This window comes from Strigops habroptila, chromosome 7, assembly GCF_004027225.2.
Source record: "Strigops habroptila isolate Jane chromosome 7, bStrHab1.2.pri, whole genome shotgun sequence".
NCBI classification, from domain to species: domain Eukaryota; kingdom Metazoa; phylum Chordata; class Aves; order Psittaciformes; family Psittacidae; genus Strigops; species Strigops habroptila.
The window spans coordinates 69,227,910-69,254,980 of NC_044283.2; the positions used below are offsets into that span (position 1 = coordinate 69,227,910).

At 37.0% G+C, this 27,071-nt stretch overlaps 1 long non-coding RNA gene across 1 annotated transcript in view; it reads right to left on the reverse strand.

The window, feature by feature from the left end:
* The window catches only part of LOC115610998, a 29,454-nt gene extending 2,601 nt beyond the window's left edge, over positions 1-26,853 (reverse strand). Inside the window, exons 1-2 of the long non-coding RNA XR_003992425.1 lie at positions 26,780-26,853; positions 25,013-25,065 (exon numbers count right to left, since the gene is read on the reverse strand). This is a non-coding gene — a long non-coding RNA (uncharacterized LOC115610998). The remainder of the gene's footprint in view (positions 1-25,012; positions 25,066-26,779) is intronic.
* Between the last annotated feature and the right edge of the window lie 218 nt (positions 26,854-27,071).

The following is a 27,071-nucleotide window of genomic DNA, read 5'->3' on the forward strand; positions in this document are numbered from 1 at the left end:
TCAAAGGGAAGAGTAAGGTACAAAAATAAAAAAAGCTTTAGTCAAATAAGGATAAACAAGAGACTGGATAATCGGAAATATTTCAGAGAAAAGACAGAAGTCAAGTCTATAAACTAAGCTGAGAAATTTTCAGAAATATTTCCTAATATGCACTGAAGTTACTTACAAGTTAGAAGATATCATTCCTATGGGTGTCTTCCAAATTTAACCAGCAAATTTAGTGTTATATAATGGGGAAAACTGCTCATGAAATGTTAACAGTAAGTCTGAAAGACAAAGAATCTTTAGGAGCCTTCACAATCCTATACAACAGTGTCCAGCATGGGATTTCATATATACAATTACATGTGTAAAATACTAGCACACAGAAGAAGTTAAAATATTTACCCCTGCATGAACTTCTGTTTTTATAAATGCAGACGGTCATGGAGAACTGGACTCTGTACAGGTTCTTCGTGTATTTCCCCAAAAAGACACATTAGCTTGATACCCAAACAAGTCAGCCTACACTTCGCAGCCCAAGAACCACTATTGCCATGTTTGCAAAGCACCAAAAGTCAGCCTATAAAGCCCTGCCTCCGGGTGCCATGCCGATGAACACAGAGATCCCAGCTCAAGGTGGCCCATAACTAATCCAAGCAAAGTTTTCTCACCTGTAAACCTCAGTGCAGAACCAGGGAATCTCCTGGCCAGGACACAGGCAGAGAAGGAGAAAGAGCCTTCTAAGGCTCATCCTATACTAAGGCCTAGTAGAAGACATGCACAAGTGTAAGAAGAGTTTAAGAAGAGTTTTACAAATGCAATATTATATGCCCACAAAGTTAACCATTTAAAAACGACTGGTATTTGTGCCCATGCAACACACAATTACATTCTTTCGACAACTGCATAAAGAACAATAACTGAATATAAAGCTGTTACTTTCACCAACCTCCATTTCATTACCATTTTTACAGTAATTACTATCCTGGCATCAGGTACTCATGTTTTTATATAACTGTCATTCTAATATGAAATCACAACGATTGGTTTAAGTCCTGCATTACAGGTTTACAGGCTGGATTCCACTTTAAGCAGGAAAGTTTAACTCTGAAATCAGTAAATAAATTCAGAATTCACACAGGTTTTAAATAAGTCTAGTCAACGAAATTAACTCTCTTACTCAGCAACGAAAAGGTAGTTTGACTCAGCAACAAAAAGAAGGGTAAAAATCCAGGCAAAATAGATGTCATGCTATTATAATCAGTCTTCTAAACTTTTGATGTTCCAGTGACACACTAAGTTGTTCAGCCTGTTGACCATATTTTACAAATACCTATATGGATAAAGATATTACACATACATGGAGAGCACCTACTTTCCAATGTGAAAAGTGCTTTATATATGAAATCTCAGCGCAGTACAACTTGTTAACCATGAACAACAAAGCATTGACCAAGAGGATACCATTCTGTAATCCTGGTGCTATGAGTTATGTTTTTGATGGTATGTGGGACTGGTATATCACTAGGCTTGGCTAAGGTAAAAGGTAGATTTACATTTTAAATTTAGGCTTTAATTTCCAACAAGGAGCGGCTGAATTGTATAGCCACAGATTCTTTGCTTATCATACCCATCACTATAAATGATACTTCTTTGGTAGATCAAGCATCTGTGGAGTTACTTTCATCACTAAAATGGTGTGTTTTCTCTGCTGGTGATTTTAGGCTATCAAATGTAAATAGCATTTTGTTACTCTGAAGTTTTCTCAGGGTCTCCCCAAAGGCGATGCATAATGACTTCAGGTTGAAAAAGATTAAATATAACATTTTTCAATCTCTCTCAAGGCAATTCTTCTTCAGTTTCAGAGATGTAGCAATCTACCTGATCAAGCTGTCAAAAAAGGCATACTCTGCACCTCATGCTGAATATGGACAGATCATAACCTGGAAGGCTATCTGTGCAGACACACACATGCACAGAAAACCAAATTGTTCCAAGAAAGCTTGCATGAAGTCAATTTGCGTGATGTGCAGTGATACCACATCCTATGAAATTATTAGGATTGACCTCATGAGTCTCTTAGAAAGAAAGAGCAACAAAACCCACACACTTAGGGAAAAGCAAGCACATTCTCGCAAAAGTTACCTAACCTGAACTTGCCCCAGGTCCCACTATCTAATGCTTGCAGTTGTTATGAGGTTAAAATCCAGTTATAGTTAAGCAGTGTTCAGGCAACAAATAAAGACAAAAAAGGCAAATGCATAACCAGCTGAAATACAACTGGCTGAGATGCAGACATCATACTGGTCTTTCCTGCTGTTCATCCATTTACAGTCTCTTAAGCACACATTACCAGCACACACAAAATTATGTTATGTATTTTGGTAGGGCCATAGTCAATTATTATTTTGGATAGAAAGTAATTTCTCCTCATATAATAACAGAAGGGAGCATTTACCCTGCCCTGCATCAACAGGTACAGAGGTTTCTAGTTGCACTAGTGTTCACTGAAATTCTGGTGTTTGCAGCCAGCAGTGAAGTCTACAAAAACTAGTGGGAACTGGATCAGCTAAAGTGACCTGAGTGCAGAGAGATGAACGCCAGCGCTCCAGTATCTCTTCATGTAACTTTGTCACTAATTTCAATAGATGCTATGCAGATTCTAGAGTGAATGAAAATACACATTTGTAGAGGCGCAGATCTATTGTTTCCTCCTCCTGTTTTGAATTTTCTTTTCCCCATCCTTTATACCTCTTACTTGGAATGCTATTCTTCCCCTGCACATTTGCGTTTTTTAGTATTCTGTAATTTTTTACACTTTAATTGCATACTATCAGAGACTAAGCCAGCCCCAGAGAGTTCAACTTGATTTCTCTTCCCTCCCCCCTCCCCCCTTAAAATACATCTTACCCCATCTACAAAACATGTTCTACACCCAGTAGCATGACTGTCACTCTTACACAGGGTCTCTGTGGCTCTGTGCTACACAAAAGTATGCTCTAGAAGAATCTTGTGTCCACCAAGACTCCAAGTTACACGTTCTATAGCAGAACCATCTTTTTAATCACCTCAAAAAACTAGGCCACCTGCTATTGTTCCCTTGGATAATGCGTCTCCAACCTCCCTAAAACACTCTGCGGCTTTGAGACATGGCACATCTTCACAGGAGTTTCATAGGCAAAACAAAATCTAGCTTTAATCCAAAGAGATTGCTATTTTACAGTGATGAAGTTGCTGTGACACAAGGCTCAATACCAGTTTGCCAGGTCTGTAGCAGCGGTTAAGGGCAAACTTGCTCTGCTTGCACTAGTATCAGTATGATGTGAGTATGTCTAAATGTGCCTACAACTCTTGTTGCCATATCTAAGCAAGGTTTAATTATCTCTGTTATGGACAAAATTCAGTTTCAACATGATCTATTTGAACTGGAAAGTATATAACCTACGGCTGAGGGTCTTACTACCTCAATTGTGATCCTTACTGCACTGGCCAGGCAGTGGTGATTGTATCTACAGAGACTGCAGTTGCATCTCTGCATTGCAGCCAGGCTTTACCCTTTGCTTCCTTGACTATCACAGCACTAACCTCCCACCAGCTGCCATCATGATGTGTTGCAATTTGGGAGCAAACAGCAAAGGTCATGCTGCTGGGACTTCTTACTGCTTCTGTGCCTGAGCACAACATTCATCACAGAGGTCAAATTCTCAGTAAAAAGACTACTTGAAGTGCTGCCTTGCCCCACTGCTTTAACCTGACCTCATACTAGCCAGATGCTGAAGCAGCCTTGCCTGCAGTAAATAAAATCATCAGATAAAAACATGAGGAAAAAGCAAACTGTATTGTGGCTGTTTTGCTTTATGAATCCAGTTGCATTACAAAGACAGAGGGACATGCATCAACAACGAAGACAACTGCTGAAAAGACTGCTTTTCTCTACAATTGTAGAGTAAACCTTATTAAAGTTAGTACAAAGTGCTACCTCCAGAACTGCTGTTTCCACTCTGCTTCACAGTTTAGAATACACTTAAGTTTCCTTCTGCTCTGCTAAATTGATTTTCGTACAGCATGAGGGGATGTGTTCTGCTTCCAACTATAGATTTAAAGAAATACTACACATCACCTTACACTGAGTAAAAATCAATTTTCTACCTGTAGGTGATGAAACTATTTCTCACCTCTGCTAAGCAGTCATATCTCTCTAAAAATCATCAACTGGATCATATCACCAAGAGCAAAAATCAAAGGTGATCTCTTCAAATATATTATTTTACACATTACTCAGGTGTTCCTTTCCAAAGGTTATCTGTAGTTTTCTTTACAGTATTTAATATTAAGCTTTCTCCTCCTCCCTCTTACATGCTCAGCTGTTATCAAGAGACTGGTCTTGGTAAAACCCCAAAACACATTACATCTGAAAAATGTGAAGCAGTTGTCTCTCCCTTTCTCCTGGTTATAAAGGGTGTTCTAGAAGAGCTGCATTAGCAGCTCAGATCTGAATCTGAGCACAACAGAAAGCCAGCTGCTAAGATTTGGCTGTAGATCATCGCAAAATTATCTTATTTGCAAAGCTCACTGTGTGGCAAGGCAGATAAATGATAACACCATGAACTAGTAAACGGCAGAAAGCTTTATTCTACATGTATCTGAGTCTGACTTCAAATTTGATACTGAATATGCAAGCTTTGAACATATATTCACAAACATTCACTACAAGCAGTCCTGCACACGCAGCATTTTAATATGAGGAAAGCAGTACTACGCCATTTCTCTGCATAATGGTACAGAAATAAGTATTTTAACATTCAAGGGGAATAAAATGTTCAGAAAAGAAATGGCTGGCAAAAAGAGGGCTCATTTCTGGCAAAGGATGGGTTTCCAGCCAAATGAGAAAACTTCTGCATGTCAGTCAATCAATCAGCGTGTAGTTTATTTTAAGCTGATGATAATACGGCTTTGGAGATTAGGAAATTAGTGAGCTACGTGGAATATAAAATTAATTTTCCTTAAGAGAAAAAAATAAAAACCTCCAATGAATAAGCACAAGACTTAACCCTCTCTATCAAGTTCAGAATGGAAAAACTATTCAGAAACATTATCTGATGTGAATTTGGTCAGTATCATGAAACATAAATGAACGAGCCAGCTGAGAAGCAGGCATTATGTACCACATGTCTGAGATGGAGGAGTTTATTATCATGGTTTCTTTTGTTAATTGACTAATTAACAGAGCTGTGCAAACACAAAATGAAGAACAGAAAAATTTACTGCATAGGCAGCTTCAGCCAGAATTTACAAATTTTAATGCTTTAGGTTAGTTGCCGAGATGCATATTGAGCACTTAAACCATAGCAGCCTCATTTTAAAGTCAGTGTCCTGGTTTTGCCTAGGATAAAGTTAATTTTCTTCCTAGTAGCTGGCACACTGCTGTGTTTTGGCTTTAATCTGAGAACAATGCTGATAATACACACGTTTTAGTTATTGCTTACTCTGATCAAGGACTTATCAGTCTCTCATGCTCTGCCAGTGAGGAGGGGCACAAGAAGCTGGGAGGGAGCAGAGACAGGACACCTAAGCCTAACTAGCCAAAGGGGTATTCCATACCACGGCATGTCATGCCCAGAACTGGAGGGAGTTGGCCAGAAGTTGCCAATAACTGCTCAGGGACAGGCTGGGTATTGGTCAGCAGGTGGTGAGCAACTGTATTGTGCATCACTTGTCTTTCTTGGATTTTACTCCTGTCTCTCTTTTTGTTACCTCCCCTTTCACTATAATAACAACTACTACTATTATATTTTATTTCAACTATTAAAATGTTTTTATCTCATCCCATAGATTTCACTCACAGAGGAGTGCGCGATCAGCTATGCTGTACTTCTATGTCACCTGGGGTTAAACCACTACAGTCAAGTAAGCACCCACAAAACCTACAGCAGCTGCAGAAGGTGCAAGTTCAGTGCCCTGAAAACAAAGCAACTTTAATTTAAATTCCTAAGTTTGGGTCTGATGTCAAGCATCCATGTTTGACAAAGTTGATCCTCATTCATCTCTCAGCGAAAAGTTATGGGCCACCTCTGCATCCCATAAAAGCCAGTTAATTATGTCTGTCCTCTGCCATCTGCAGGGGAGAGGCTATGCACCATAAAGATAATTTAGGAGCAGGGAACTGCTCCCCAGACATACTTCCAGTGTCTTGCAGGAAGAGACAGTCACTCAAACTTGAGGATGGGTGAGGGAGAGAAGTTGGAGTCCTTCTTCCTCTAAGAGCAGGCTCTTGTCCCACCTTCCTATGGGATGGTGACCAAGGTCACCGATCCCAATGTCTCTGCCTCAGTCCAGCATCAAACAGCTCCCCAGAGCATGTGCAAGGTGATATCGCACAGCAAGGCCAAAGTCTGGCAACTACCTCCCATGTAACACCACACTCACAGGTGAAACACAGAGTCACTTTGGCCCAGTATGCTCCGACAAGCGAACTAGTCCAGTAGGATCTTTTGCCACATGTGCTGCTCCTGTCTTCCATATTATTATATTACAAGAAATTTTTAATCTAAAGCCCAGTGAAAGTTCCTTTCAGTTTTGCATTTAAGAAATGCACTACTGTATTTTTGACTAGCTATATCTTCATCAATACTGCTAAAAAACCCTATTGCTTTTGATTCCTCAAGAGAGGATCACAGCTAAAATAAGACAAAGATTATTCTAAATGGTGGCACAAACCCCAAAAGAAAACATGCCTTTCAAATAAGTGCAGTAGCTTTTAATTTCTGAATTGTGCAGTCAAGCATACACATTCTTGTCTGATGAAGAAGAATATAATTACCTAGGGGCATGTCAAAAATAACTGTTGCTTTTCCCTTCCTATCCTTTCTTGAGAGAGCAGAGTTTGGCAAGCCAATCAAGAAATTAAACCTGACATTTCACAAACTGATCGTCATGTTGCTATTTATTTATTTTTTGTTTGCTTATTTAGAGTGAGTACAGCTATCAGGGAAATACACAGAGAATCTGACACAGTCTTCAGCAGTATCCGAGCTAATCCTTAAGAAAATTAATTCCCTAAAACATAAACCAGGAAATCTCAGGAGGTCATTGGGCTGTCCTAATCTTTTACAGTGAACTAAATGCTTTAAATCCTAGTATAAACAATTTTAGCCTCTACCTTTCATTTTAAGAAACGTCATATTCATCAGTTAAAGAAATCAGTTAAAGTTCATCCTGTTTTGAAATAGCAGACTGGTTAAGGGAAAGAAGCAGAGTTACTTGGGGTTTGGTGGGTTTGGGTTTGTTTTGTTTTTTCTATCCTAACTTCCACCCATTCTCAGCAGAATTCTTTTGCAAAGGTTCTTTACTGCAGTACAGGATGTTCACACACTTCTCTTAAACACAATGATTAGTATTTATATTGATTAGCATATATATTGATTAGTGTTTATATTATTGACCCAGCTTAGCACATAGCAACAAATAGCTTTGAGTGTTTTAAACGTTCACCCCCAAGTATATTGCATGTTCTGTTGTCTTTGTTGTACAGTAGCTTTGTTTACACAGAGACTTACATTGGGTGGTCAGCTCCAGAAATCTTGACCCCTCTGTTTCAGATTTAAATATATCACTTCAGGTTACTCTACTGTAACAGCTGAAAATTTGGTTATGACTTGAGTGAGTTTAATTTCCAGAACAGTTCATTTCGAGAACAAATCTGTATAAGCAAAACAGTCTTGTCCTACAAATGCCTGAAATAGGAGGAAGGAAGTGTTTGCACAACTACATTTTAATCCTTGACACTAAGCCTTAGCATACATGCATTAATACTTCTATTATAAAGACTATCTATCAGGAAGACAAGGGTCTGAGGCAAATATGACTATTTTTTCTGTTACAAATTATATCTTCCCCAGGGATACTGACAGACTTTCAAAGAATTGTAAAGAGCCTTTCCACTATCTGAGATACATGCTTATTAGCAGTCACACTGGGATATATGCTAGGAAGGACGGTTTCCTGGGTTTTGCTCTCATGTATTCCACTACATAGAAAAAAAAAAACCCAACAAACCTAAGTAGTCAGAAAATTCTTCCCCGATGTTCATACTGATAAAAGTTCATAGAATTCAATAGTGGAGTTGGAAGGGACCCATAAAGATCAGAGTCCAACTCCCTGTAGAGTTTAAATAGAAAGTAAATTTTTTTACCATTACATTGTTCGTTAAGTTAGTAACTGCATGTGACATTAGCAGACTTGCTGTATTATTCAGAAGTCACTTTGCTAATTACCAAATAAAGAAGCCAGAAGTTATTAGAGCTTCATTGAAATATGCACAGAACTAGCACACCTATCAAGCTTCCTGAGATCTGATCAGTACTAAATAAACAGCCACAGTTTACTTCATTTAGAAGCAATACTACTACATTAATGACAAATAATGCTTTTAAATTGGATGTGTAACACTGTAACTTGTTTTAAATGATTACCTTGCATTAGATGTCGGTCAGGTGTGAGGTTTCTGTAAAGAATAATGCTTTTTTGGAATGACATAACTGTAGGGACACCTATACATTTTTTACCACCAATAACCATTTTCATTCAAATTTACAGACCCTGACCATAGAATCATAGAATGGTTTGGGTTGGAAGGGACCGCAAAGATCATCCAGTTCCAACCCCCCTGCCATGGGCAAGGACACTAAGGACATGATAAGTAGGAAATTTTACCCTCAAGGTACTAAATACGTGGTCCCTAGCACAAGACTGTAGAGAATCAGCCACTCATTTCTCTCTTGCTACTGAAATATGACCATGATGTTCCAATTCAGTGTAAAAATATTGAAAGAGGCATATCTTACCTTGCAAAAATTAAATCAAGTGCCTTGGTTTGTACTGAAATGGAAAAGGAAAACTAGATTGCCTCACTGTTTTGTGAAACCACAAGTCACACAAGATTTACATCATCTTCCTTCTGACACAATCTCAAAATCATCATATAAATCAAGAGTTAATATTTGCTTTGTATTTCAAAAAATCTGCTTCACAGTTATGGTTTCTAAACATGGTAAATAATTTAAGAAAATGCAAAGCCTGCATGTGGAAAGGTTCACATGAACCTTGAAAATTCTTTTGTTGCATTATTTAGTATACTTATAAATGTCAGGTTACTGTTCAGAGTGGTACGTCTGTTTAGAATGGCATTTGCAGAATAATGTTTGCAAAAGTTCATATGAGTAGTCCTCTCAGTGCTGCTGGCAAAGACTTATCTATTTATTTATTTTAAATTCTTCAACATGGCAGGTCCCTTTAAAAGGAAATGCTTCATCTTGGTTCTGTTTTCAGCTTGACATGTCCTATGGCAGGTCAAAAGTATTCCAGAACTGTATAATTGTTATTCTTATTGCTATTGTCTGTCTTAGTTACACACAGAAGCTCTGATCACGTAACAGGATTCTCCACTGAGCTTTATGCTATACACTTACAATTTTAAAACAAACCCACCTTCTACTCTAAGGTCTAAGGTCAAATTATAAAAATGAAGATGAAGTCAGATAGTGAAATAAAAGAAAACAAAGCGGGGGGGGGGGGGTGGTGGTGGTGGTGGTGAGAATTTATTTGCCAGGGTATATCCAAATGCCCAGGTGAAGATTTTATTTTAATTAAAAGCACTGAGCATACAGAATACAATCACTCAGGCTATTAGTTTCAAAGTACTTGTCTTCTGTTTTCACTCTGAATTCTTTTTTTAGAGAAGGAAGTGGTTACTGCATGCCTGACTTACACCTGCTGTTTATGATCATATTAGCAAACCTGATCGATTGAAAGTGCCATCTCAACCATCACTACTTTGAGGCTTAAGTTAAAAAATGGTAGACCAAGAGAAGCTAGACAGTTTTAAAAATACCCAAAAGTGCTCCGTAGAGATATTCTACATATTGTTCAAAATATTTAAGCTCTTTATGAAACATATATTTTGTTCAAGGGCAATTACTCAGAATATAGGAAACCATGCTATTATGTAGCAACTGATCAGAACAAATTAGGTGAAAAAATTTCACACCAGCCAAGCTCATACCTAGAAGGAACTCCTTATGGAATAAGGCACTCTCAAAATAAGATGCACCTCCAAACTTTGACACCCAACCTATTTGCTAAAAGACAGACAACATGACTGGTGTCTATGAATCTCATGTTTCCAGACTGATTATCCAGTTACCCAGCATGGGCAACATCACAAATTTTTTACAGAAGTCCTGTAATACAGCTTCCTTTGCTTCCCAGAAAAATGTTTTTCCCTATACAAATTACCTGTAAATAAGAGGACAAATCCCTGAAAGTGTTCAAGGCCAGGCTGGACGGGCCTTTGAGCAACCTGGTCTAGTGGAAGGTGTCCCTGCCCACGGCAAGGAACTAGATGAGCTTTAAGGTCACTTCTAATCCAAACTATTCTGTGATTCTATGAAATTATTATCATAACTTTTTTTTTTACCAAAGTAATTCTGATACTTTGCAGACAAAATATGACAATTTAGGACTTAATATGCAGCTTAGTTGCTATACTATTTTAAAATACAGTTGATTCATAGAAGAAAAATAAATTGTCATATATTGGTCACAGGAAACATTTTTTAATTCTAAAATCTGATTTCATTCTAAAGCAAACAAAATAGATATTATTAAGTCACAATTGTTCACTACAGATACTTAAGAAAATCTAATTTTAGGCTTCAATTCCAGGTTTTATTTGCTTTATTTTTCCTAGAAGCATATTTCTTCATGACATCTTAGTAGAGGATGGTAATTTAATACATTCCACTTCTTTCATCTAATTTCTGCTATTTCAAGAAGTAACAGCTGTTGCTATATAAAACTGCTGGAAGCATCCTTTTTTGTCATAGCATATTCTGTAATTTTTTTTTTCCTGCAACAAAGCAAACTTTAACAACCGCTAAACAAAAAAAAAATATATTTATTCATATGATCTACTAAAAAAAAACCAAAAACAAAAACAAAAACAAAAACAAAAAAAACCCCAAACAAACAAAAAAAACCCCCAACTTCTCCTAATGACAGCTTTTCCAAGGAAAAAATTCTTCACTATACAACTCAGAATTCATACAGAGAACACAAGACAGATGTCTTAGGAAATGTCTTCTATAAAATATTCTAGTTCTGTTTGTTCCAATAAGTGAAATAAAAATTCATCTAAATGACAAAGACAAACTAGACATTCTTAAAAAGGTTAATCATCCTTTAGCCTGGCTTAATCCATGACTGGAAAGCCAACCAAGTTTGAAGGTGTGATTTATCCATATGACATAGGTTGTACTGTAAAACCCGAATTGTTATCTACTGAAAACCATTGGAGAAGTAACGAAGCTCCTAAAGGCAAAATTATTGCAAGTAGTGAATATGAGATATGCAGTTTGGCAAATGAAATTAGATATGCCAAGTTCTAACTTATCAGCATTGGATATATTCTTCAGACACTTAGAAGTTTCAGCAAATACAGTCTGAGACCTGTTCTGGTCCAGAAGTCTGAGATGGGCTTAAGCAGTTAATAAGAGCATGAAATAACATGTGCATAATGTGAATAAAAGACTTCATTCAAACCAAACCCTTAGGTAGTTCACAGACATCACAGTCAAATGCCTTGTTCGAATTTATAATAAATATTTATTGCTCACTCTGACCTCCGCTTCAGCAACATAAAACACATCACATTTATCAAGTGATGTATTTCAAATGCACACTGGCCAGAATTTGATCCATAACACTTTAAGGACATTTTAATCTCATAGGTATATCACAACCATTATCAATATGGGCAGAGTTCCTCATAAAGCCCAAGGCAGGCCCATGATGTTCCTTGATGGCGCTGCCTCCAGAAAATTCACTTCCAAGTACTTAATAGAGGCATTGCACTGTGGTTTTGATAGCATTTACAAGACAACATTTCATATCAGTTGCCATGCAACCCAACACTATCAACAATTTTAACACCAGAAATCAATGGAAAAAAAAAAACCAAACAAACAGTTTCTGCTGACAAAAGTTTGCCTTCTGTTCTGACTACATCTCTTTACAAAAGACATTAAACAATCTCCTACTTCATAAAATATACTTATTAAAAACATTGTTAATTTTCTTATTACAAATTATAATGGACAAAACAGGCAGACTAAATTAGTGTCAGCTAAATCTTTCACCCTTCAGATGCTTCACTTAGATCTTTGTATAGAAGTAACTCTCTGAAATCCAAGTGTTAAAGGATTCCTACCACTTCAAGTGTGAAAAAAATCAATTAATGGCAAATAAATATAGAAAGACATTAGCTGCTCTTAATCTGGATACTATTTTCTGTCTTAGCTGAGAAAACAGTAATACAGAAATTGGAACTTAATTGCTTACCTTCACCTGCTAGTCCTAGTAAACACTTCAGACTCCATATAGTGGAAGAAAAGCTTATGAATAATTCTGAACTGCTGCTGTTAGCTTTTAAATACAGGAAATCATTTATTCTGTCTCCCAAAAGATCCAATTTTAACTGAAAATTGTATATTAAAACCACAAAGTATCTTCTTCTATAGACATATTGTAAAAATCTTTGAGTGCATCTTTCTCTGCCAGTGAAACACAAAACCATGCCTTTGTTGAATTGCTCTCAGTAACAGGCACCACCTATTTCAGAGTGCCCCAAAAGCAGCCATTTGGGTTTTTTAACGCATTTTCCTGGAATAATCTAAACATTAAACAAGAAAAAGCCAACTCCCCATAGAAGTTATGGCACGCCATGAAAGCATTTTAAAACTATGTATTTTAGACTTTTTCATTCAATCTCTGGTTTCTAACAGGACACGCTTACATTTTCAGCTCACATCTTTCTTCTTCTTAAAAGATATACACCTTTTTTTTTTTTCTCAAGGTGAAAACAGTTTATTCTACCACTATTGAGCGCAACAAGAAAAACAGCAAGTTACCACAAAACTCATTAACAGACTAAAAATGCTGCAACACAGCACGAGAGCACCTGTAACAGAAACTGATGTTTACTACATTTTCCTAGCTTCTATGCTTGAGCTATTCTTTGCTAAAAATGGAGAACAAGAGACACCTGCTCCCAGCAGAGCTCAAAAGGGACTGGGAAATGGAAATTTCAGTTGAATTGAACATTTTAAAGGTAGTTTTCTATGAACTATGAAGAAAGTGGTTTGAGTTTTCCTCCCTCTACTCCCTGGTTTCATTACCCCCAGTGCTTTAGATTCTAAAGGGGAGAGAAGAGAGAAATCTTTGCTGTCCTCATTTCTCCCACCCTCTTTAATTTCATCTGTGACTTTAATTATATTTCTTCTCATAAGCTTGTCTTGCCTTTATTTTATTTTTAAAGAGATAAGAGCTTGCAGCAAGGCTCCCTAAAAAACTCTTTCAGCTCTATTTTTAAATGCACACAGTAAAGCCAGAAGCATACATTAAAAAAAATACAAAGAGTAGCTGATTGTTAATTCCAGTTAAACTATTACTGAGAATCACTGATCAGAATTATACTAATTAATTTTACATAATCAGTAATTTTCTATAAGAGCAGCTTTGTGAGCACTTACAGTCTGTCAGGCTTTGCTTCATGTTAAATCCTCACCTTTTGTGCTTGCACACTTTACAGCATTGTTGAAAACTTGTCGACAAAAGGAACATTTAAACTTTCAGTATATGCGTGAGCTAAAAATGGAATTACTTCCTTTTGATATTAATTACTGCTTTGGAATTGCTAAGCAGGAGAAATGTTTATTAATCTATGTACAAAGTTCTCTTTAAGGGTAATCATTTTATTACTTTGCAGCACAATTCCAAAACACAATTCAGCACTTGACAGCTTTTGTTAAACTTGTTTTTGATAACTGGATACAAAAGTTGCTTGTGGCCATTTGGAACTATTCTAGTTTCATGAAGCTTTTGAAAGTGATCAGTCAAATCTGTCACTCATTCTGCTGAGCCAGCTTGACAATTTTGATGGCCCATTACAATAGTTTATATTTCATTTCTGGAAGATTTCAGTAGACATCTCAGAAGTAGGGTACCTTGGAATCTCAAGTTGCAGTGGGTTCCAACTTTGATCTCAGGTCATCATTATTTAATGCAAATAACCCATGGTGAGTCCTTTCAGATTAATATTAACATATTAAGTCGGAACTTTTGCAACACTACTTTCTTACACCCTTCTTTATTTATAACCACGGCCAGCTCAAGAGACACCTCTGTAAATCAGAAAACTACTTCGCAATAATTCAATTAATAAATTAAATTATTATTAAATAAAGTTGAACAGTAGTTAATGGGCATGATATTTGTTTGAATCAAAGCAAGCCAGTGATAGCCTTGTGGAAAATAAAGTTGTTTGCATTTTATTCGGGAGAAAGTGAAAGAGAAATGCACATTGTATATTCTCTCAGTTCTTCTCTCCTTTGATATGGTAATAGTGATGCAACAGGGAGAAAAGCTGCATGAGAACTAAGCAAATAGGAGGAATGTTATTTGTGAATAGTCTATGATGTACAAACCAAGTTCTGACTTGATATTATTCGTGTTCTTCTCTTTAACATCTTAAAAATTCATAGGGCCAGTAGTGGCAAAAAGCAAACAGTAATATTGCATTTCAATCAGTCTGACCACAGAAGACAGACATGCATTTTTAACTTTCTAAACAACAACTCAGAAATTATATCAATAGTTTAATATGACTGAAAAAGCAGCAGAAACTGTTCCATGCCCTAACCAGATGTTAAGTGGTCCAGCTTTACAAACCTGTTTTAGCACCAGCAGCAACCTGAACTTGGCTTGCTAAACCAAAGAGCATTTCCTATCCTTCCCCACACTCAGTTCCTGTCACTAACTGAGACCCAGCAACTGGTCTTGTCCTTAAACAGTTATATCTTGGCTCCACAGTTCTTGGGTTTATCACCAACTTTTTCCTTCCAAAAAGCTACCAGTGAATTTCTCAGCCAATACTTATTTGAAATTGAACTTTATAACTCTGGTCTGTCACTGCATTCAACCACACTCAAAAGCAGTAGAGAGAGGTGTCCACAGGGAGCTGGCTATAGCTCTGTTATTCGTAGCTGAGAGGTATAAATCAGAGTTATATTGTGACTGCTGTGAAAAACAGCAGTGGAGAACTAGATGTAATACAACCCTGCTCAGCCACCATCTCCCGCTTCCTTATTCCCTCTTCCTTAAGGCCCACAAAATCATGCTGGCAAAAATGCTTAAAAATTATGCCAGACTCCCAAGCCATAACATTAATAAAGCACTTCTTGTCTTTTAAAAAGAGATTTTCCACGTGTTAATTTCACCACACATATTTCATATATATCCCTTTATTAACGGAAAAGAGATTCTTAGGTAAGCAAAGAAAAACCCCAGCAGTTAGCTGAAACTTTCAGTAAGAGCAGTAAGAAAACACATCAAAACCTAAAATAAAACAGAAGAGTTGGCAAAACTTCCAGCTAGCCTCTCTTTCATGTCTGGGATATTATTTTCACAGGAATAGTGCCAATGCAGGTTTGCTGTGTACCTAATGGCTAGAAGCACAAACCAGCAGCAGGGGCAGCAGTCCCGAGGGAGAGCTTCCTGTTAGGCACAGAATCTCAAGGGCTGCAAGCACCAGCCTGAGACCCAGGTGATGCAGGACACTGACCTCCATCATAGTCAAGTTATTTCTGGTGAAAGTCAAGTCACCTGATGAAAAGCTACTTACAAGAACACTTTATATTATTATTTTTTTTTAACAGGAGCTTTGGCTGGGAGATTTGACTGGCAAGGAAGGTTGTTTTCTTGATCTGAAATACTTCCATCAAGCTTGGCAGTTGAAGTGTTGCTGGCATAAAGCTACTCTATATTTAAAAGCTACTCTATATTTATTTCCAACCCGGTCTAGTGAAAGGTCTCCCTGCCCATGGCAGGGGGTTGGAACTAGATGATCTTTAAGGTCCCTTCCAACACGAACCATTCTCTAACTATCACTGTAGTGATGAGAAGTTCCCTAGCTATTAATTTACTCTTAAATCAGAACAACTAATTGAAAATGCATCCACTTAGTGGCAGCTCTAACACTTTATAGGTGGTGGACATCCCCATCACTTTATGTTCTAGTGTGTACTTCTGCTCCGGGATGCTGCCGTGCCAGGCTTGCTGCTTCTAAGGTTGCCAGCTATGCATAGCACAGGAGGAAATCAGGAGTCAAAGACTTTGCCATCATTTTTATTTCTATCCCAAACAAAAACTCGCCCCTGCATCCACTTTAAATATTAATAGTGCCATCCAACATTTTGGGATCACAGAATTAGAAAAACCTGCTACTGCAATGCAAGTACAAATACCTTTTTTGAAATATTTTAATTACCAACTCTTTTTCATAAATTAATTACATAGCACTTTGAAAGTTTTAGAAGAAATATATACAACAATTAAGGAAGATTCACAATAATCTTACCTGCCTATACATAATCAAAATTGAAGACATAAAAAAGAGACGTAGAAGTTCAATGCTGAATTTTAAAATAACCTTGCCGTATTTTTTAGTACAATCCATTTTTAATTTTCTGCCATTTATAACATAATAGATGTTAGTTATCAAGTCTTATTAGCATAATAAAGAACTATACACTGTAACAGTCAGGAAACTAAATTACTGCCTTTACATTTAAGTATTACATTGACAAATACATTGACCTTTACATCATGTTATGCTTAAAGGTTAAAAAAAAAAAGCATTATTGTTGGGTTTATTGTCTTTTTAGACACAAAGTTTCTGCTGAAAGGTCTATTGAAGGATAGAAGATTGATATAAATGGGGGGCATAAATTATTAATATCATTGGGTAACTTACACAGCAAGTCTTCCACAAGGTCAAGACTAGATATTCCCATGGGAACAAACATAGAATATAAGTGGAAAATAACTCTTGCCTTTCTGAGGATATGCATCTGAGAATGGCATCTTGGGTAGTGTTATTTTTGTAAGTGCTACCTTGTGCTGATCATTGTCATAATTCATCTCTTTTGGGTTTTGGATACATGTTTGTTTGCTTCATTTATAAAGATTTATATATAATTTCTTACTGTTGTTTTTCAGAAAGTATTAAATGGCAACTGGAAGGCCCACCAACATTGCACGACATCTGAGATAGGTAAAACACAGCAATGCACAAAGTTTTAGGGTCTCTAACACAGGATTTACTGCCTAGCCCTTTCTCATACTAATATAACACCGTAGTATAGTTCAGTTGGAAGGGGCCTACAAGAATTGTCTAGTCCAACTGCCTTACCACTTCAGGGGCTGACAATTTTACATTATAGTTAAAATCTCAGTTACAATCATTATATTATCTTGTAAGCCAAGTTTGAGTTTGAAAACGCTAATGATTCACCAAGTCCAACCACAGCCTTGGTAGCTTTTCCTCAGGTAAGGAAATTATCAGGATGAATTTGCCATTGAAGGAAATAAAACACCAAAAAAGCGTTTCATTCTTCATCTTACGGTGGAAAAAATATAAATCTTATTTCTGTCTCAGTTTAAGAATTTCTCTCATCTTTGTCCCTATATATTCCAGAAGCCCACTCAGAAGTAAGGAACAACATGGAGAGTCAAAGTTGGGGACTTTTTTTTTTTTTTTCCCTTCATCTTTTATGCAGAAAGGAATGAGCTGGACATGATACAAAACCCCTTCCATTTCAGTCCTGATTCAATTTCAACATCCCAGTGACAGCAGCACCTATACTCACGAGTACAGGGAAAAATCTGCTGAAATTCCTTTTTATATGGGTTTCCAGGCAGCCCTTTTCATACTGCAAGCAGTATGCTAACCTGGCTGTTTGCTGACTGATCTGTGAGGATGATTTTAAACTCACTGTGCATTTTTCACTGACTGTCTACAATGTGACATATTGATTTTGCCTTTCTCTGGTTCACTTCTAAAACCTACACAAGCAAAACTGTTAGTTATTTGAAGCTTTCTGCTTCTCTAGCCCTGCTTCTGACAGATATCTGTGTTCTGACACCATCTGCTATCTTCATATTCCATCACTGAACCACAGGCTAGCACTTCTGCTATGACAGCTTTTGAGGTGTAAAATACACTTCTGACGTCTGCCTCAGCTCATCCATCCTCCACTAAGGAAAGACTGAAAATATTCTTGAGATACTTTACATTTTAATTTCTTGATAGGGTACTTCTTCACTAGAAGCATGCCATCTTTCTGTGGTTTATTGTCTTTCCATTTTGAAGAGAAATCATATTTTTTGCACACAAGCTCACAGTGCAGTAGACAGGCAGGGAACACCTGATATGCTAAGTTAATGCTGCTTATTCCTGTCTGCTGCCTGTAAAAACACACAGAAACATGCACATGTCCCTTACAGGTGTAAGAGGGCTAGATACTCCAACTCTTAATTGCAGTGACACACTCCAGTTAAAGAAACCATCTGCTCTCCTAAAACGAAAAGGAAAATACAAAGCAAGCTGATCAGATGAGTTAAGGTCTACCGGACCAGGAAATGGTTAAGGTGTCCTACCTGAGACTCTAACTCTGCCCACCATCAATCCACCTAATCTTTATCTCTAAAATTTGGATTACATAAACTTGATTTTCTCATAAAAGTATCACAAGTTATTGCTGTAAAACCATTTTGACAATTCAGGATCTAAGACGTAGCTCATTCTCCAGCCTTTATCAACCATGACGCAACAAAGCTATTCTAGAGCAACGTGTGTCTTAAAATTATTACCTTACAAAAAACACAGTTACACTTCTAATCACAGGAAGAGCGAAGGTCGTGCCTCTTTCCTTTCAAATTATATCTGACCAACCAAAATTCAACATGACCAAACATATATGGAACATATGAGAATTAGGTGGTGGAAGTCATGACTACCTAAAAAGTACAAACAAAATTATCTTGATTACTAAAACTATAGTAAAATAGAAAAAGCATCTGAGAAAAATATCAATCCTAATTATAAACAAGAAACATGGCTAGGAACTAGTGAACTTCCATCTTCACTAAACAAACAGAATTTGTATAACTGAATGGAGGAGTGGTTACTTTCCATATGTGAGTAATGCAACAAAACGTACAGAGCACCCTTAAAACATTTCAATAGACAAATGCACAAATCTAAGGGGTTATTGTCACTCAGCTCAAGAGTTACTATTATGATTTCTTATAGGTTTCTCATAGGTCTTCAAACACATTTAATCCATACACAAGACATGATAGTATGCATTTGCATCTCGACAGAGACAGTCATTACCAATAATGTAGTTTGTAAGAAGTTTTATATTAATAAGCATATTGATTTCCATCCTTATCTTCATTGTTCCAGCTTCTCTCTCACCACTCTGAGTCTTCCATTGCTCATTTTTCCTATCCATACCTTTCAGCAATAAATTTGCACATATTTTAAAGAAAAAACCTTTTTCTCCTAAGTTCCACATTTGTACTTCTTATTAGTTCTTTTCAAATGTACTTCTAAAGCTTGTGCCTGCCTAATACACTGTACATGTATTGTCATTCTATCCAAATAAAATCCTACTCTGCATCCAGTAAAATTTATCAAGTTTATACCTTTTATACAGCAGATCCAGGGCTCTCATAATGGTATTTGTGCATAGTCTGCCTACAATAATTCCCAACTGATTTAGGTGTATGTATTTAACTAAACTACTTTCTAATTTACCTGCCAGCCAAAAATCCCTCTATCAGGATTCATTCACAAAACAGACCTATATTACAAGCAGTTAGCAGGCTTTCTCCTTCGGGGCTATCACAAAAATCCTCACTTCCTTCTAAGAGAGGCGACCTCCTCCATGAATGATCATAACAAATCTATCAATGCAGAAGCTCAGATATCTTTCAGTGCCCTGTAAAACGATGACAGGGAGATATGTGGGTCTGCTGCCTTATTTATCTGAAGATCCTTTCATAAGGTTCCACATAGTACTTTATGATGTAACTAAGAAATTTTTTCTCATATTTCTAAATGAGTGGACAGATACTTCTGATACTGTAAGTATTTTAATCGCTGTTTTGGTTTCTGTATTTCTCTGCAGCATATAATTCATAACAAAACTTGTGGAAAATCATCTGTTACCTCTTATGAAGAACTATTAGCTGTCTTGCAAGAAATGTTATCTTAATTTTTTTCTTATGATTTCTTATTAAAAATCTGTCTGTACTAATATTCTCCTCTAACTTTATATATTTTATTCACTATATAAGCACTATTATATGCATTTAATATTTACTTGTTTACATAAATGCTTACATCATTTTTTCATCTACATAGAAGTTCTCAGTTACATATATAATCCCTCAAACGGCACTTGTTTGACCACATACAATAACTTTTCAGATAAACATTACAGTTTTTTCTCTTTATCATTTTGCCAAGTGATAGCTTTCTCTCTATCTATAATTCTTCATTATTAAAAAAAAAGAAAAAAAATTAAAAAGAAAAAAGAAAAAAAGTATCCCATGGACCAGGCTCCAAAGTGACACTTGACTTCTCCCCCACCCACTTCCTATCCCATCCCTTTCCCCGCACACTTTCCTCCTCCTCCTCTCACCTTCTCTCTACTCCTTTCTGTTTGCTTCAGAATATGTCCTTCCTGCCACCGCTTTCATCATCATCATGGGAAATTAAATATTATCTTCCTCTCATAATTCTCTTCACTATTTTTCCTTGCATATTTCTGTTCAGAGTAGGACAAGTTTTAAATAATTTTAATATTAGATATTGTTCCTATTTTCCCTCCCCCTTGTCTTTTGAGCTTAACAGTTTAGCAATCTGTGCTTTGGCGTGTTCTCACTTTCTGTGCAGGAAGAAAACTGAATATTTCATACTCTTCCACTAGATTCAATTGCTCAAGGATTTAATCCTTTCTTTTCTATTCTTTATGATGTACTGCTGTTCTTGATGTGTTTGAAAGGACAGAAAAAAAATACTGTTTCATATTTTCTGTTTCAAGACAGACTGTAATCTTCCTCAGGTCTTTATTCCTCGGTGTAGCTTGTGACAGGTCTTGAAAGACCAGCACCATATGGTCTCCTAAAGTAAGATCAGAAAGCTCTTCTAGCTTGACTTTTCTTTTTTTAAAGACTCTTCTTTCCACTCAAACTGGTGCAGTCTTAAAATTGTATTACTGTGTTTACTTGACTTAAGAATAACAAAAGTGATAAGGATGAAGAACCCTATGCACTCCTCTAACCATAAGCCCTGCAATTATTTCCTATTGGACAAGGACATGAATCTCACCTTAATATTTAGCACAAACTCCTCCTGAAAAAAATCCTCAAATCTGTATTTTTCCTTTCACAATTTTATACAGCCTTCTCAAAATCTTTATAGTCATATTGACTTATTTGGTAAAGTTATTGGGTTCACAGATCTTTAGTCATATGTATGTTACAGATACTTTATTTTAGCCTCCAATTTTTAACATCTTATTCACTTTCTCAAGCTTCACCTGCTACAAACTTTAGAGATTTGACAAAAATGGACCCCTCAAAATCCTATCCAGCAGTAGGTGCTGTTCTCTGCCCTCTCAGCATACACTGCTGTCTCCTGTGTGTCCACTGATTTCATAAATATGGAAAGGCCTTTTGGAAGTTCAGCATAAAAAAGGATTAAAAAAAACCCCAAAACATATATATATATATAAATAAAAATATAAAAAGACATTTACGTTTCCTCCACTCCATTGCCCTCCATCTTGGAGCACTGAGAGCACGTGACCACATGCTGTGACAATCCTCCCTGGCTAGCCCAGATCTGTGCAGGTTTAAGACTAAACTAGGATTTAGTAGAACAGGTGCTTGGTGGCAATAGGATAAAGATGAGAGAACTGAACTTAGGGTCAGCATAATGACTTCTTATTCCATCTGCCATTTTGCATGTACTATGCTTTGAGAAATTTCATTAACACTACTTCCTCCATATTAATAAGCATGACACACTATGCATCACATACATAAATAAGGACGTATTCATGCTAGCAGTTGTAATTCGATTAGTATCCAAAGTACCAAATGTGTAACATATATAGCTCTGGACTTAAAGTGGCTATGCACAAACAGGGAAGATTCTTCACACTCCCAATACAAGGCTGCCTCTCAAACTCTTCCCTTGATTTGACTAACTGCTCTCCTTGAACATAAGTTTACCAGTACTTCAACATACTTCACAGATGGTACTATGGAACAGTTCAGTGATTGGGCCTGTCCAGGAATAAAATATTGCCAGTTTTACCAAGCTTATGAAAAAACTATTTTCATAACAACAAATTAAAATCTCTAATTTTCATCTGCTGTAAATCTAACCCTGTATTAAATTTAGCAAGGAATTTTATTTGCACTGCTAGCAGACGCAAAGCCATTTGGAATAATACCTTTTTTCAGCAAAGGCTAGAAAAAAAATCACAGACTTTTCACCTTCAATTAGAGAGACCTATAAAAGCATACTTTCACTACTGCCTTAACTGACAGATGTTCTTTCCTGAATGCCACCTGGGATCAAAAGCACCCAGTTCTTGCAGGTAGTGCTGTACTGGATACATATGACTGCTTGGCAAACCACAGGTGGATGTCAAACGTGTGAGGTACATAATGTCAAACTTCTGCAGCTACATTCTGCTCCCCTTTGACATCACCAGGCTTTGCACAGGTCCACTTTGTGCATATCCCACTGAAAGATCAGTGTGTATTCAAATGAGTATAGATACAACCGCCTCATGCAAGGGAGACCAGCATAGAAACCTATGTCAGGGTTGTGTGGTCCTTGAAACCTCCACAGAGCCCAGGTTGGTGCTCAAGCTGCTGGCTCAGGTTCAGAAGCATGGTCGGTAGCCTGTGCTGCCGAGGGCTCCCTTTCCTTTTCCTTTTGTAAAACTCAGTAACTGCCTTAAACCCTTCTCCATCAGTTCCTTATTTTCCTCCAGCAAAGTCCGGGCAAATACAAAGAGTTCTGTCCACTTTGCCTCAAAGAAAAGATTACAGACTCTTAACATGAGAGCAGGATAACCATCCCTCAAGCCAAGGCACCTCAACAACTCACATGAATGGCAGTCTTGGAGAACCAGGGAAAGAAAATATGTTCCTCATTCCCAGCTATAAGCCCAACGCAAATGTGATGCTTGGCAAGATGACGTCTTCAATTCCATAAGATTATAATTCGCTTTGGCCTTACAATATGTCCAGGTTCCCCAAATATCCCAGACTCCATATTACTGTACCACATTTGCAGGGTCTGCAGTAGAGCAGTGTATTTGTAACCTTAAACCAGACAGCACCGTAATGACATTTACTGTCACCAAAATGAGAAATAATCACTCACCACTGGCTATGAATTAGGTACGTTTATTTGGCCAAGGGCAACATTTCCTAGAAATTGTAAATAGTAAGCAAGTCAGAAATCATGTAAATCATGATCCTAGCTAATTAAATTCTGCATTTAATGGACTAAAATTTATAGACAGCTCACTAAAAATTACTTAAGAAATGTAGTAACTGTATTTGTTAAAAGTAATAAAGTGCTGTTGGTTGGGGTGGGTTTTTTGGGGGTGTCAGGTTTGGGGGTTTTTTGCAAACATTTAGAAGGTTATTATAAAATTACTGTGGGCCACCCTCTTAACATACAACAACCAATCACTATTCTGTAACAGAGAAGACATTCCTATTTATTAGAAAATAACTTTGGCTATCGTTTCCAATTTTTATTCCTGCTTAAGAAATTGGACACTTACTAAATACTGAAACCTAAGAAAGCAATAGAGAGATGTTAGAGAGATACATGTGCCAATTTACTTTCTATTAACTTTCAACAGTCATCTCAGTATTTCCATCCTGTAATTTGGAATTAATTAATGCAAACATCTTTGTTATTGAACTAACTAATAGTCCTCACAGTGGGAGTCCTCAGACGTGCACTGAGATTTGCCATATGGTTGGCAGATCATATTTTATCTTTACTTGCAATGCACACTAACTTCTGACCAACCCAGCCACTGAATTGTTTAAGTGTTAAGCCTGAGAACTGGAACCAGAGAAAAGAGATATTCTGGCAACAAAAAGGACGTAAAGGAGGAGGCATGTTAATGAAATCAAAGGAGGAAGGCCGCACTGTTCCGTGGTAAAAGATAACAATATGAATGTAGATCAAATAGCACATTAAAAAAAAAATAAAAATAAAAAGAGGGTTAAATTAAACAAATGTACAGCTGATTTAACAGAGCAACATGTTATTGACCGCTATACTGGGACAAAAAAATTGATACCTTATGGCACGCACAAAAGGGCTTTACTAAAATAGATAGGTTGCTAAATTCAGGAACTGGAGATAACCAGACATATAACAATTGAGAGTAAATGAGGGGAAAAAGCAGGTGGAAATTCATAAGGAATTAGATGTGCCTGAGGTTAACAGTGAGTGAAGTAAAAGGAGACATGTCACCAGCATCTGTGCTAATTCGGAAGTTTGAGGACTTGTATTGGACTTTCAGAGGTGGCCTCCACCTCAGCTGCAAAGGAGTGAACAGATTAGCAGCTCATTATCTGAAGAGGCTTTTATATTAACAGCACTGGTCAGCACAGGAATTGTGTATAACAGCCTTCAGCAAAGCTGTGCAATTGAGTAACACCCGTGCCCTTCATTCCCATCTATTTCCTGCACAGTAGGATGGTAAATTCGCTGGGATCGTTTTCAACTGTGTGTGCCTGCAAATGCTGACCATGACTGACTTCTCTCAGCTGTATTTTTTATTTCAGCACACTTGCCTCCATTTGATAGGATTTTTAGATCACATTTAAATTACTTGGTACTTTTCTGCAAAAGCAATCATCAAATTCTTCAATTTATTGAAAATATTTGTCTTCATTAGCCCAAACTGAAGGTGTAAGCGTAACAGGTTATCTTTAAATGTGTGCAATACCACACACTTATCTTTCTGGTCTGCCTCCTAAATGTTGAGCTCCAAACTTATTTTATTATTCTTACCTGCATTCACAGCTGCTTCTTTACTAAAATGACTTCTTTAATTCAAGATGTTCCTGCAATGACATCTTAAATTAGTATGTCTTAAGTCCTGAAAGCAGAAACACTTCGTGCCACCCTAAAGCTCTTCCCCAAGAACCCAACCCAGAGCTATGCAGCAGGCATCTCCCTGCCAGGACACACATCACCAGCCACTATCACTTACAAGAGTAAGGAAGGAAAAAAAAAAACCAACAAAAAAAACACCAACAAAAACCAGTATGATAAAGTATTTATGAAGTCTAAAAGAACGAGTCTGTATTCTGCTGTAGCATGTATTTATAGTGTAGAGCCACATAGTTCACTTCAGGTCCCCAGGGACATTTTTCTGTTTATATTTTCTTATGCCAGTGAAAACCTGCCAAAAATGCAATTCATTTGACAAAAAGCTTCCGAATGATTCCTTTAACTGTCTTTTTTTGGTTTTTTTGACAAAAACAGATGAGAATCCTAAAGAAATCTATAGGTTAAGCAACCTAACTATTCCCTTCAGACCCACAATAAGTTGAAATTCAGTTAAAGTATCTCAGACATGCAAGTTTGGCCTTAAATTATTGTTGATCAAATCAGGTAAACTGAACTCGAACGCCTTTCTTGAACACTTTTTTCTTGTAAAAACCATATGTAACAACATTTATAAATTAGGGAAGCTGCTTAACAAACTCAGTTTTCTAGGAAATCCTTTCCACTTTGGATGAACGCACTGATCTGTGCCCTGTTTCAGAGTGCAGAGTAGTGCCTGGGGTTGCACAAGAGTTTTGGAAGGTTTTCTAAAGGCCTTATTCAAGCAAAGTTTCCCTTCCGCCTCTCCTTGAGAAGAAAAAGCAGAGGGGAGTGAGATGAAGAGAATACAAAGTCCTTCTCATATTACCAATGAAACCATCATATACACAAAACTGAAGTACTAAGCAGGAGCTGTTAACGTACACTGAGTTGTAAATAATAGAAATGTCAGTAAAAGAATGCTGGAGAAATAAGCCAATTAACTGTAACACAAATTCACTTTACTTCTTTTTGTAATAATTTATCTCCTAATTTTTCATCCATATATAACAAATTTTCTGCCCAGCTATAGCTCCTACATGGATATATGCTACATACAGAAACAGAATCACAAGCTATTCTGTATTGGAAGATACCGCATACAAGTCAAGAGTTCAAAAGTATGCACACATTGAAAATTCAGCCATGTACTGCTTGGATTAGAGAAGTTGCAACATATATTATCAAATATCATATGTAAGGATTCTTTATTTTCGCTTGTAGATGCTGGGTAGGACACAACTGCCCCACATGTTCTTCCCTCCTGATGCAGCAGCATGATAAGGCATTTGGCCAACCACAAGCAGAGGAGAGCAGTGGCTCAGTGCAGGGGGCAAACGGCTATCAAATCTGATAGACATTATGTCATGCAGGCGGTAATAGCAGCAGCAGATGAACCCAGCATGGTTAGGAAGCAGTTGTAAATTATTTACTATTTTAGGCTGGAAATATCCATATGCACCACCACAAGACAGAAGCAAGGACCAGGGAATAAATACATACATACACACACAGACACCTTCTATAAATGTGACGATTTCTAAATAGAAAATTCTGTACATCCAGACTTTAGACCCCAGTAGAATTACACAGCTCTGGGTCATTTTCAGCTTCCTCAGATCCTCAAGAAAAAGGAAGTCCTAAATTCAAGGGGGAACAGGTAGAAATTAGAGAACCTAGTTTACTTACTGATACCATAATTGGCAGATATAAGCCATACATGGCCAAATGGATCAGCCAAAATTCTTCATCATCCAAAACTCTTCATCATCCAAAATTCTCAGCCTGGAGAGAAATCTGAAGAAAGAAATCAGATTAACTTCTCAAATTCTTAAAAGATATGAATTTCTTTTGACCTATTTCACTCCAGAAAAGGCCTAGTACTTCGTACAACTGCTTAGGCAAGATCTTGTGTTGTCTCTTTTCAAAATTTAAAATAAAGCATTCTTCTCTCATTAGTTATTACCATAAATGTATCATA